This window comes from Leucoraja erinacea, unplaced genomic scaffold (genome assembly GCF_028641065.1).
Source record: "Leucoraja erinacea ecotype New England unplaced genomic scaffold, Leri_hhj_1 Leri_444S, whole genome shotgun sequence".
Taxonomy (NCBI): Eukaryota; Metazoa; Chordata; class Chondrichthyes; order Rajiformes; family Rajidae; genus Leucoraja; species Leucoraja erinaceus.
This window is the reverse complement of record NW_026576345.1, coordinates 9,013-22,545: the sequence shown is the minus strand read 5'-3', so window position 1 is coordinate 22,545 and position 13,533 is coordinate 9,013. Positions and strand designations below refer to the sequence as shown.

The following is a 13,533-nucleotide window of genomic DNA, read 5'->3' as shown; positions in this document are numbered from 1 at the left end:
TCTGTCCCCCCTCCCCTCTATCCCCCTCCATTCCCCTACACTCCCCACCTATTCTCCTCCCCCTCTCCACCACCCCTCTCCTCCTTTCCTCCCTCCATTTCTACCCCCTGTTCTCTCCCCCTCCTCTTCTCTCCCCCTCCACCTCTCACCCATCTACCTCTCCCCCCTCCTCTTCTCTCCCCTCCAACTCTCCCCCTCCCCTCTCCCTCATTCACCCCCTTTTCTCTCTCCCCTCTACTCTCTCTCTCTCCTTCCTCTAATCTCTCTCTCTCTCCCCCCATCTAATTTCTCTCTCCCTCCTCCCTCCCTCCCTTCAACCGCTCTGCCTTTCCCCCACTCCCACCCCTCACCACTTCTTCCTCATCCCTCTCTCCTCACCCCTCTCTCCTCACCCTCTCTCCCCCACCCCTCTCTCCTCCCCTCTCCATCTCCCCCCTCTCCGCACCCCTCTCTCCCGCCCGCATCCTCTCCTCCCTCCCTCTGTACTCCCTCTCTCCATCCCATCTCCCCCCTCCCTCCACCCCCCCCACTCCTCCCCCCTCCCCCCCCCCCCCCCCACCTCCCCCCCCCCCCTCTCTCTCTTTTCTCTGCCCCACTCTCTTTGCCCTCGAGATAGGGTGGAGTAAAAGGAGCCAATGAATAATATTAATACAATATCAAGGGAAGTGGTTGGTGAGTATGTTGGGGGAGTGGGTAGTGTGTGCGTGGGGGGGGGGGGGGGGGGTGTGTGTGGTGTTAGTGTGGGGAACCCCCCCCCCCCCCTCTGGATGCCACAACCGCCCCCCCCCCCTCCCCCGCAACTACGTGTTGAATGGATGGGACCCTCTCCTCTCCCCCTCCCCTCCCCCCCTCCCCTCCCTTCTCCCCCCTCCCCACTCTCTCCACCCCTTCCCCCCCCCCTCTTCCCCTCTCCCCCTCTGCCCCCCACCCCTCTCCCCTCCTCCATCCCTCTCTCCCCTCCTCCAACCCCCTCTGCGCTCCCCTCTTCCCCCTCCCTCTTCTCCACTTTCTTTCCCCCCTCTCTCCCAACCCCCTCCTCTCTTCCCTCATTTCTCCCCCCTTCTCTCTCCCCCCTCATCTCTCCGGCTCTCTCCCCACCTACTCTCTCCCCTCTACTCTATTCTCCACTCCTCACCTCCCCCCTCTCTCCCCCCTCTCTCCCGCGCTCTGCTCTCTCGCCCCACCTCTCTCTCCCCTCCTCTCTCTCCCCCTCCTGTCTCTCCCTCCTCTCTCTCCCCCCTTTCCCACTCCTCTCCCCCCCCTCTCCCCTCTCCCTCCCCTCCCCGCCCCCACCCTGTCTCCCCCTACCCCACCCCCCTCAACAATGTGGGAGGTGGTTAGTGTGCGTGTGAAGCTGCAGCCCTCTCCCCCGCAACCACACATTGAAGGGACGGGACCCAGTGGTGTCCCCTCCCTCCCCTCACACCACCCTGTCTCCCCCTAGCCCACTCTCACCCCTCCCTCTACCCACTCCCACCCCCTGTGTGTGTGTGGGGTGGTTAGTGTGCATGTGAAGCCGCCAACCGCGCGTAGGGGGAACAGACTCAGCGGGTTTGCACTTGGTCTAGTAATACTCTAAATGCAGCCTTACCAACTTCTTATACTATGCAACATGACCTCCGTACTTCAAACTCAATACTCTGAATGATGAGGCCAATGTGCCAAAAGCATTTTTGACCATCTATCTACCTTTGATGCCACTTTGTACCATCTATGTACCTGCACTTTGAGATCCCACTGCTCTATATGGTTATATGCTCTACAACACACCCCAGAACCCTACTATTCACTGTGTTGGTCCTGGACATGTTGGTGCTCCCATAATGCAACACCTCACATTTATTTGCATTCAATTCCATCAACCAATCCTCGGCCCACCTGCCTAACCGTTTAAGATCCTGCTGCAATTTTTGACAATCATCTTCACTGTCTATAATACCACCCACTTTTGTGTCATCTGCAAACTTGCTAATCATGCTGTGTACATTCTCATCCAAGTCATTGATATAGATGACAAACAGCAATGGGCCCAGTACCATACCCCGAGGCACACCATTAGTCACAGGCCTCCAGTCTGAAAAGTAACCTTCCACCATTCCATGAAGCCAATTTTCTATCCATTCAGCTATTTCTCCTTGAATCCCATGGGATCTAGCCTTCCAGAGCTGCCTACCATGCGGAACTTTGTCGAATGCCTTACTCGAATCCATGCATACAAAGTCTACAGCTCTGCCTTCATCAACCTTTTTGGTCACATTTTCAAAAAAATTCAATCAGATTTGTGAGACATGACATCCCACATGCAAAACCATGTTGACTATCCCTAATCAGCCCTTGTCCATCTAAATGCCTGTATATCCTATCCTCAGAATAGTCTTGAGTAATTTTCGAACTATAAACGTTAAGCTCACTGGCCTATGTTCTCAGCATTTTTTCTGCAGCCCTTCTTGAAAAGGGGCACAACATTTGCCACTCTCCAGTCTCCTTGTCTCGTAAATCTTAGCCAGTCCTTCTATTTGAATATGTAAGGATGATATTAGTGGCACAATGATTGGTTGTTGGAGGGTTAGGATAAGTCTAAGACTGGACACAGTGTGTTGAAATTTATTTGAGTATTAATCGTCGATTGTTTCCTTTACTTAGTAGATATTTACATAGTTAGCTGCTTAGTTGTTCATACATGTAGCATAGGTGGTGAGAGCAGGTATTGAGGGGGGTGGTTCTGGGGCACCAGAACTAACTGTTGAGCCTTCCCAAGGTGTTGTGGGCCTAACGCAATGAAACACCAGTGAAGGGAGGTGCCCACTTGATAACCCCAATGATATGCTGTCATCTACACACCTTGTTGTTCCTGATGTTGGGGACCAGAACCAGGGGCCACAGTTTAAGAATAAGGGGTAGGCCATTTAGAACGGAGATGAGAAACACTTTTTCTCACAGAGAGTTGTGAGTCTGTGGAATTCTCTGCCTCAGAGGGTGGTGGAGGCCAGTTCTCTGGATACATTCAAGAGAGAGCTAGATAGGGCTCTTAAAGATAGCGGAGTCAGGGGATATGGGGAGAAGGCAGGAACGGGGTACTGATTGGGGATGATCAGCCATGATTACACTGAATGGGACTAGGGGAGAATAAGTGTTCGGCACGGACTAGAAGGGCCGAGATGGCCTGTTTCTGTGCTGTAATTGTTATATGAACGATGGTGCTGGCTCAAAGGGCCGAATGGCCGACTCCTGCGCTTAATGTCTATTGTCTATAATTTTAGTTGTCCCATAATTTAGCTGTGTAAAGGCCTTAGACTCTCGTGTGACACAGATTGGGTTTCTAGTTTAAACATTTTGCTTGTGTGTTTGTTAACATGTAGATAATTTATAATGTATGGAGTTAGTTATTATCTCATAGCATAAGTATGTATAAACAGTTTACATACTAATTTGGCATTGGGTTTGATTCTCTTGGTTGATCGCATATCGTGGTGTTACAGCATAAGTATTTTGTGTTTTAACAGTAAAGTAAACATGTAATTGCCATTTGCTAATTCTCAACATGCCTAACAGTTTAATTTTAAGATTAAAATTAGTGCTGGGCACGCAAGTGAGGATGTTCTTCATTGACTATAGCTCTACATTCAATACGGTCATCCCCACCAAGCTCACCACCAAACTCCACCAGCTAGGCCTCAGCTCGCCGATATGCGATTGGATCCTGAACTTTCTGACGGAGTGACCGCAGGCAGTGAGACTGGGCCCGCACTTGTCCTCCACTATCACCCTGAGCACCGGCACACCACAGGGCTGTGTACTGAGCCCCATGCTCTACTCCCTCTTCACTCACAACTGTGTTCCTGCATTCAACACCAACACCATCGTGAAGTTTGCAGACGACACAACAGTGATTGGGCTGGTCACCAACGGTGATGAAACAAAATACAGAGCGGAGGTGCAGAACCTGGCGAACTGGTGCGCACGTAACAACTTGTCACTAAACACCTCCAAGACCAAGGAGCTGATTATTGACTTCAGGAGGTCCCATAATGGAGAATACGCCCCAATCTCCATTTACGGGGAAAGTGTGGAGAGAGTGTCCAGCTTTAAGTTTCTGGGCACTCACATTTCAGAGGACCTCACATGGTCCACCAACACCGCTGCGCTGGTCAAGAAGGCACAGCAACGACTGTTCTTCCTGAGGACTTTAAAAAAGACTGGTCTGCCCCAACAGCTGCTGACAACGTTCTACCGCTGCACCACAGAGAGCATATTAACGTATGGCATCTCTGTGTGGTATCTCAGCTGCACGGAGGCGGAGAGGAGAGCTCTTCAGTGCATCGTCCAGAGAGCGCAGAGGGTTATTGGGGCACAGCTACCAGCCTTGGAGGGCATCTACCACACACGGTGCCTCAGGAAGGCCGTCAGCATCCATAAAGACTCCTCACACCCCGTAACGGACTGTTCGAACAACTCCCCTCCAGCATACGTTACAAGGCCTTCTATGCCCGAACCTCCAGATGCAGAAACAGCTTCATTCCCAGAGCTATAGCGGCTCTGAACCGGCCCTGCTGAATGCCGCCCACCCCCCTGGACTGTCTCCCTCGGATGGTCACGTCACACAGCTTATTTATTTATTTTACTTCGGAGTCACGTGAGTGACTAAGTGAAGAACCCCGCCAGGACGCATGCGTGTCATATCGTTACACGCATTGCAATGAGTCACAGCAAAGGGAACAACGTTCCCCTTAGCGGCAGAATTTGAAAGCCGGGAACAGCAGGTAAGGAGACTCTGCATTCCTTCCACTTACCTTACAGGTGGAGACATGGACCAGATCCACGAAGGCTGCGGAACAGCTGGCGGGGGAGAACCGCGGAGTTGCGGGCAGCTAGCAGCAGCAGCCAATGGCACGCCAATCTCCCGTAATGGGAACAGCTGTGCCCGACTTTGCTCCCACGGCCGGGGGGTAGAGCGAAGCAAAAAACTAACAGAGTCGTTGACTCCGATGAGTCCGACTCTGAATAGCCGCGAGCGGCCAGTGCCTGTGAGCATTGGGGCCGGTTGGAGCGGCTGGGAGCGGGGAACAAGAGCAGCTGCAACGGCCAGTGCCCGTGAGCATTGGAGCCGGTTGGAGCGGCTGCAGGAACTGGAGCAGGAGCGACTTCAGGAGCAGCCACGACGGCCAGTGCCCATGAGCATTGGAGCCGGTTGAAGGAGCTGCAGGAACTGGAGCAGCCGTGAGTGGCCAGTGCCCATGAGCATTGGAGCCGGTTGAAGGAGCTGCAGGAACTGGAGCAGCTGCGAGTGGCCAGTGCCCAAGAGCATTGTAGCCAGTTGGAGTGGCTGTTGGAGCAAATACTCCAAAGTGACAGGCTCCGGGAGATGGAGACTAGTCACAGGGGGCAGCTAGTAAGTCCTACAGCAGTACCTCTTGTAGGGCTGCACAGTGTTTCTCCCTCATCAGAGGGGAGTACAGGGGGTCAATTCTGGGCTGACCCTGAAGAGGGGTGCAGAACATACCCCCAGTGCACATGGGGTGCAAGAAAACCTATTGGATATGGTGTCCCAGTTTATTCAACCCGACCAAACTGGCCAAAACCTGGAACCTAAAATAGCTGCAAGTATCGACTACTTGTCATTCAACCAGCTATAAGGACAGGCATTATTGGACACCACATCAAGACACTTACCACCAGGGAACTGCAAAACATTGAATGTTCCCAGTGTCAACCAGTGTATTTGAAAACATGTCGGAGCATCAATCAGAGCCAGGGACTTGAAACTACAAAAAGTTCTGAAAGTCCTAACAGCGGGAATTACGGTTTTTGCCCGCACGATAAACGAAAAAGACATGACACAAGATCACCAGGATGCACTGGCTTTATTTTGCAACTCCCAATACGAGTAAACAGCATTAGGAAGAAGTGCCATCCAACCGGCTTTAGACCCTAATTTGCAGGCCTATGCAAACCTGGATCCTCCAAACCACCAATATTACTATTTAACCATATAACCATATAACAATTACAGCACGGAAACAGGCCATCTCGGCCCTACAAGTCCGTGCCAAACGACTTTGTTTTCCCTTAGTCCTACCTGCCTGCACTCATACCATAACCCTCCATTCTCTTCTCATCCATATGCCTATCCAATTTATTTTTAAATGATACCAACGAACATGCCGCCACCACTTCCACTGGAAGCTCATTCCACACCGCTACCACTCTCTGAGTGAAGAAGTTCCCCCTCATGATAGCCTTAAACTTCTGTCCCTTAATTCTGAAGTCATGTCCTCTTGTCTGAATCTTCCCTATTCTCAAAGGGAAAAGCTTGTCCACATCAACTCTGTCTATCCCTCTCATCATTTTAAAGACCTCTATCAAGTCCCCCCTTAACCTTCTGCGCTCCAGAGAATAAAGACCTAACTTATTCAACCTATCTCTGTAACTTAGTTGTTGAAACCCAGGCAACATTCTAGTAAATCTCCTCTGTACTCTCTCTATTTTGTTGACATCCTTCGTATAATTGGGCGACCAAAATTGTACACCATACTCCAGATTTGGTCTCACCAATGCCTTGTACAATTTTAACATTACATCCCAGCAACTTTTGGAGGCAACTTATCAAAACAGGTAAAAGAACTTGACGAAGAGGGTAAAACCCTGGGGCTCATTAAAGCAACCTCTAAAAACTTCTTTGGCCAGGAAAATGCACCCCTACGCACCACCAGTCAGCCAAGACAAACTGGTGAAAGCTCAAAGGCCAGGAACACTCAACATCGGTCTTTTTAGGCCATGGCCCAGACGGGCCTTCCTGGGGAATGTGCTAACCCTCAACACCAACCCAACTACAGATCCAGACACCGGATCCTCAATGGCCACGGAGGATGCCGAAAAAGTAACAAACCTACTAATAGTAACCATGGAGGTAGGTGGGTCTGGTTCCTTACGAGGTTGGTGGGAGATTACAATTCTATCTGGATGCATGGAATAAATTAACTACCGACACTTATATTATCAGAAGTATAGGGTTATACCATAGAATTTATACAAAAACATAATCCTCCAGATCAGCATGTACCGAACCGAATGTTCGTGCTTACAGGCAAAGAAAAATCAAAAGCGCATGCTGAACTAGAGTGGCGATATAAAAAAGGAGTAATGGAGGAAACCCAACACGAATCACAGGAATTTGAGTCCAAAGTCTTTATCAGAAACTAGATGGTGGTTGCCGCATCATCATAGATTTGACTAATTTGAATACTTTCGTACTATATATTCATTACTAGATGGAAACCTTTGTTACTGCTAAGCAATTGATTTCCTAGGTTACTACATGGCAAGCATCATTTAAAAGATGCTTACTATACAGTACCCATTAGAGGTGACACACATGTTATTTAACACAATGGATCATCTGGGGTTCACCCTTAACACAGTTCACATGTCAGTGACTTTGCCGAAAGAAAAGGTTACAGCCTTCATGGAGGCTTGCAGCAAAATCATTGACATCACAACACCATCCATCAGACTGGTAGCAAGAATAATTGGCATTATAGTGGCTGCATTTCCAGCCACACAAATCGGACCTTTACATTATCAAAAATCATAGAGGGCTAAAATACGAGCACTCAAAAATTATGGCGGTCATTTTGATAGACCAATGAAGCTACCAACAGAGGCCATAATGGAACTAAAATGGTGGAAAGATAACATTAGGCATTGTTCCAATCCAAACATTATCAGCTACCCGTCTATGGAACTACAAACTGATGCCAGTGCACTTGGATGGGCTGCTACCAATTCCATCTCCAGCTGTGGGAGAGATGGAATGCACAGGAGGCATCATTATTACAAACACTGGGCATAAAGTACCTGGGAATGTTAAGTGCATTCCATGGCCTTAAGTCACATTGTTCTGGGTTATATCACCAGCATGTTAGACTACAAATTGACAACACCACCGTGGTAGCATATATCACCCACATGGGTGGAAACAAATCGACATCATGTGACAATCTGGCCAACACAATTTGGCAATAGTGTATCCAGAGAGAGATATTTGGATACCAGGTAAACTAAATTTAGTGGCAGACAACAGGTCACGCAAATTCAATGAAAACACTGAACGGATGTTGGATAAAAACGTATTTGCTGAAATTACAGCACAGTATGGAACACCAAATATCGACCTATTCGCATCCAGGCTCACACCAGCTATCGAATTATGTTCATGGGAACCAGAACCTGGAGCAGTGGCAACAGATGCATTTTCGCTGCATTGGGGGATTGTTTATTTATGCATTCCCTCCTTCTGCCTCATCAGTCGGGTATTTAGGAATATACAGCAAGACTCCGTGTCTGGTATTTTGATAGTACCCGATTGGCCTACTCAACCATGGGTCCCGGTGATACTCGACATGGTATTAGAACCATGCATCACCATCCATCATAGACCTAATTTACTGGTTCTTCCCACAACAAGGGGTAGTTACCCATGACATAATTATACAAACCTATTAATTTGTAGAGTTTGAAAGCACCTCTACTACACCTGGGACTGACGGACCGAACAGTGGAATTATTTCAGCGGCCCACAGACAGCCCACCAAAAAAAACAGTACTTGGTGTCATCAAGAAATGGGAAGTACTGTCACAACAATAACATCACCCATAGATCTATCAACATCCCGTCTGTTCTGCAATTCCTGGCAAGCCTCCATTATGATGAGAGGCTCAGTCATAGTGCCATCAACTGCGCCAGAAGTGCTCTGTCAAGATACCTGTGGCAAGGAACAGAGCGGCATTCTGTTGGGACACACCCTGGTAACCAAACTCATGAGGGGCATTTTTAATGTTAATCCCCCAAGAACCAGGTACTCCCAAATATGGGATGTGAGCATTGTACTGACCATGTTAAGAAACTGGTCTCCAGCTACAGCTCTGTCCCTACAGAAACTGATTATGAAAACAGTCATGCTGATGGCCTTGGTCACGGCACAAAGGGTCCAGTCACTACAGAAACTAAGGCTGGACAACATGACTACTTCATCTGGAAATTTAACTTTTCACATCAATGAATTAGTCAAACAAAACAGACAGGGGTCAGCAGGCCTAAAAACAGAATTCAGGGCCTACCCAACAGATGATCGTCTCTGTATTGTAACACACTTACTATTATATATGGAGCATACTAAGATCATCAGAGGGAAATAATTGTCACTTTTAATCAGCTACAAACAGCCACTCAAAACAGTAACAGTCCAGACCATCTCTAGATGGCTAAAACAGGTCCTAATAAAGGCAGGAGTAGACACTAGCATTTTAAAATCTCACTCCACCAGGGCTGCAGCTACATCGACAGCTATGAAGTTGGATGTTCCTATGGACCAAATCCTCAAGACAGCAGGATGGTCAACGGAGAAATCTTTCCAACGATTTTATAACAAACCAGTCATTGAACCTGGAACATTTGCAGAAAACATTTTCTGTAATATAATTTACCCCATAAATAGGGGCTATAATTTGGTGTTAATATATTTATCGTTGGGTTTTCAATATCGTATTGATGTCTAATGATGTTAACACTATTCTCCCCATAATCAAGGCAGATGTGATGCTTGGACTCGTTTCCACGGCATGAAATCACAGAGCTTTAAAATCTTCACGTAGTCACTCACGTGACTCCGAAGTAAAATAGTAAGATTAAACGAGAACTTACCAGTTTGAAGTTTGATCATTATTTTATGAGGAGTGACGTTGAGGGAATACGTGCCCTCCGCTCCCACCCTTGATCATATACTCAACTGGTATCTCTTCTCTAATCTTACTATGTTTAGTCATTACAGTTATCTGTGATTTCACACCGCTGCTTTGAAGAATGACATGCATGTGTCCTGGCGGGGTTCTTCACGTAATCCCTCAACGTCACTCATAAAATAATGATCAAAATTCTTGTATTCTTGTATTCAAATTTTATTGTCGTTGCCTCACTTTGAGACAACGAAATGAATTTCCCGTACAGCAGTATCGTTAAAAAAAACAAAAAATCACAAGAAAAATAATAAATAATAAAAATAAATAATAAATAAATAATAAAACATTAAAAAAAAAATAAAATTGAAATTGAATTAAAAATTTAACAAAAGCACAAACACAAAAAAGTCCACAACACAACATAACATAAATGGCACCCAGGTGAGGACGGCACCATAGTCCAGCCAGCCTCCCCTCCGTGTCCATCCGTAGTCGGGTCCTTCCGAGCACCTGCAGTCGCCGCCCCGGGTAGCCCGATGTTCAGGCCCTCACGCCGGGCTGGTGGAACGCTGACGCCGAGCCCCGACGGTGAGCATCCTCCTCCTCAGCGGCCCGGACCTTCTGATCAGCCGCCTCCCGCTGCCGGAGTCTGCAGCTCCTGAGTCCACAGGTCGAGCTGGGCAGAGTCACAGGACCCCGCGCTGTCCATCAGCGCCGCCCGCGTTGGGAGCTCTGCAAACCGCAGCTCCTTGATGTTGGTGCAGCAGGTCCAGCACTCCGGGCTCCAGACGGCGACCCCCGGTAAGGCATCACCAGCCCCGCGATGTTCCAGCGCTGTCCCGCCGCTGCTGGAGCTCCGGTCGATCCCGGCAGGAAAGGCCGCGCCAATCCAGGTAGGTAGGCCGCTGTGGGGGGGGGGGGGGAGGACGCGACTCGAATAATAGTCGCGTCCTCACCAGGAAGCGGCTGAAGGACGGTATCCCCCGCACCGTGCCCTCTTCCCCCACATAAAAACACAAAAAAACACAAAAAAATACACTTTTAACATAACAAAATAAACAAAAAAACAAAAAGATACCGGGCTGTAGGTGGAGGCTGCTGGCACCAGCGCCACTGGAAGTACAATTTTAATGATCAAAATTCAAACTGGTAAGTTCTCGTTTAATCTTACTATTTTACTTTTCTTTCTTTTGTTGGAAGCTGCATACTAAATCTCGTTGCACTGATGTGCAATGACAATAAAAGATATTATTATTATTATTATTATTATTATTATTATTATTATTATTATTATTATTATTATTATTATTACTTCGGAGTCACGTGAGTGATTCCGTGAAGAACCCCGTCCAGTCCGCATGCGCATCTATTACGTCAGTCGTATTGGCGCAGACGGCTGGGAGGAATGGAGCTCCTCCAGCGGTAAGTTTAAAAAATCCTGCATGTAAGTTTAAACTTACCTTTCAGGTTGTCTATTGCGGGAATCCATTTTTCGTAGGTTCCTGCTGGATATCGAGTTGGGCAAAACCCGGTGGACCGCGGGAAATTTGTTGGCCGCGGGTTTTCCGGCTTCAGGAGTGCGTTAGCAGGCCCAACAGTGGGTTTTGCTTATTGAGTCACGGACAGAACGGTCCGCGACTCTCGAGGGTAAATTGGCCGCGGGGGTTTTGTTGACCGTGGGTTGTACAAGCCATGACCACGATAGTTGGTTGTGGCTGTTGGGCTTGTTATTTCGAGTCGCTGACAGGGAGGTCAGCGACTCCCGAGCTGTTTATTTTGGGCCGTAGTGGTTGTTGACCGCGGGTTACACAAGCTACGGTCACAATAGAATCTTGTGGCTGTGGGGCTTGTTGTTTGAGTCGCTGACAGGGAGGTCAGCGACTCCCGAAATGTGTTTAAATATAGGCCACAGGGTTCGCTAGATCACGGGGATACCGGCTACGGTCCGCGGTAACTGAGGAGCCGGTGGCCGTCGGACATTTTGTTAGAGTCGCTGGCAGTAGGTCAGTGACTCCCGAGGTTGGGGTGCAGACTGAGCGTGGTGGTTTACCCGACTCATTGAGGCGGGGGGGGGGGGGGGGGGGGGGGGGGGGGCGACATCGCAGCCCATATGAGGAAAACATGTGGAGCCTGGCCAGGAGGTTCCCTCTGTCATATATGTATATCCTCACACGTGCGTTATCCTGATATGGTAAGCCATATCAGGAAAGGTCATCAGGGGATTTCAGGGTTGCTTACCAATTCCCTCAGTGGAGAGGAGTACAAGGGGGTCAGTGTGTGGCTGACCCCAACCCCAACCCAGGAAGTGAGACGTGGTTTATTATCCTTATGTGTCTATGGCAATAGCATTTTCTGCTATTTCTGTGGAAGTTTCAGGTCTAGGTCCAAGCTGGCCTTCAAGTAGAATTAACAGTTCACGCATCCCGGCAGTGCTGCCCTTTAAATTAAGGATGTGAATGCAACCTACTTCAGGGGCCTTTGGGCTTGCCTCAAGACCACCGGTAACTATGCAGGTACGTGAGGCTGGTTTTCCTGTAACATGGGTTGTGAGGACCGGCTCCAGCGTATTAGTTTCTAGTGGCATGCAGTGCTCGCTTTCGCAGCACATATTTAAAAAATTGGAACGATACACAGAAGGCTGGAGTAGGCCTGTGCAAGGATGACACGCAAATTTGGGAAGCGTTCAAAAAGGGCAGACATTATAGTTGCCATTAGGTCACGTTGTGACTATCATACCAAGGCAGGTGATTATCATCTACTCCAATAATAGGAAATGGGAAGCCTTGTTGAGCTCTATTTAACAACCACCTGTGGGAGTTACACCTGGTGGCGTTATATTAATTCTGCTCATTAAAGGGACTGTGCACATTTCTTCCCCAAGACTCCGGATTATTCATATTAAAAGTAAATAAATCCCAGATTTACTGGGATGGGTGTCTTCATAATGTCTTTGCCTATGACATATAAGTGTTCAGTTTTGATCCAGCATTCCCCACTATGTCTGACGAACGGGGGCCAGATGCGCTTCAATCCTTTCCTATAGACGGCGTTGACATCTGGAAAGAGCACGACTGGAGTGACTAGCACGTGCAGCCTGTTTGGTGAAGGAGGATAGCGCATCGGTTTGCACGGCTAGTCCTGGCGGCTGCTGTAGGCAGTGACCTGACAATCCCAACTCAGAATGAGTGCCAAGTCAGACATGGTTTCGTCTCGTCGCAGTATGACGACGCTCCATCTTAAGGCATGTCAGGCAGCAGCACCTAGTAAGGGTTGCAAAATTCCTCCCACTCAAGGTCGGAGTGGTCGAGAGAGTGCTACAGGAGGATGCACTTCTGCCTGAAGCAACACCTGATTGCAGGTTTGCCATTCCTCCTATGTGGCGCACCACAGTGGTCGAGATGCATACATGCCTGCGGCGACACCTAGTAAAGGGTTGCCGAATTCCTCCCACTCAATCGGAGTGGTCGAGAAGGTGCTACAGGAGTATACACATGTGCCTGAAGCAACACACGTTTGCAGGGTTGCCATTCCTCCCACTTGGTTCACCATTAAATAACTACAGTACTGATACTCCATATTAAGAGCATTGATTTGTCGTTAAAATGAATTCTGTGATAATGTGTCAATGGCAGCAGTGACAATTGAACACTGCGGTTTTAATGTTTCATGTGTTCACAATTTAATTAATCCATCTTTATGGATTAAAACAAATAATAACATTGGGAATTAAAACACATTTGATTGCATTCCATTACCAAACATAGTCAATGTTCGCTCTGAAGACATTCCCAGGCCAAT

The 13,533-nt window shown here is 48.3% G+C and overlaps 1 non-coding gene across 1 annotated transcript; it reads left to right on the top strand.

Moving 5' to 3' along the window:
- Positions 1 to 12,322: 12,322 nt before the first annotated feature.
- LOC129693838 (U6 spliceosomal RNA) lies at positions 12,323 to 12,429 on the top strand. Its single transcript, XR_008722923.1, has one exon. It is a non-coding gene; the product is annotated as a U6 spliceosomal RNA (small nuclear RNA).
- Positions 12,430 to 13,533: the final 1,104 nt, after the last annotated feature.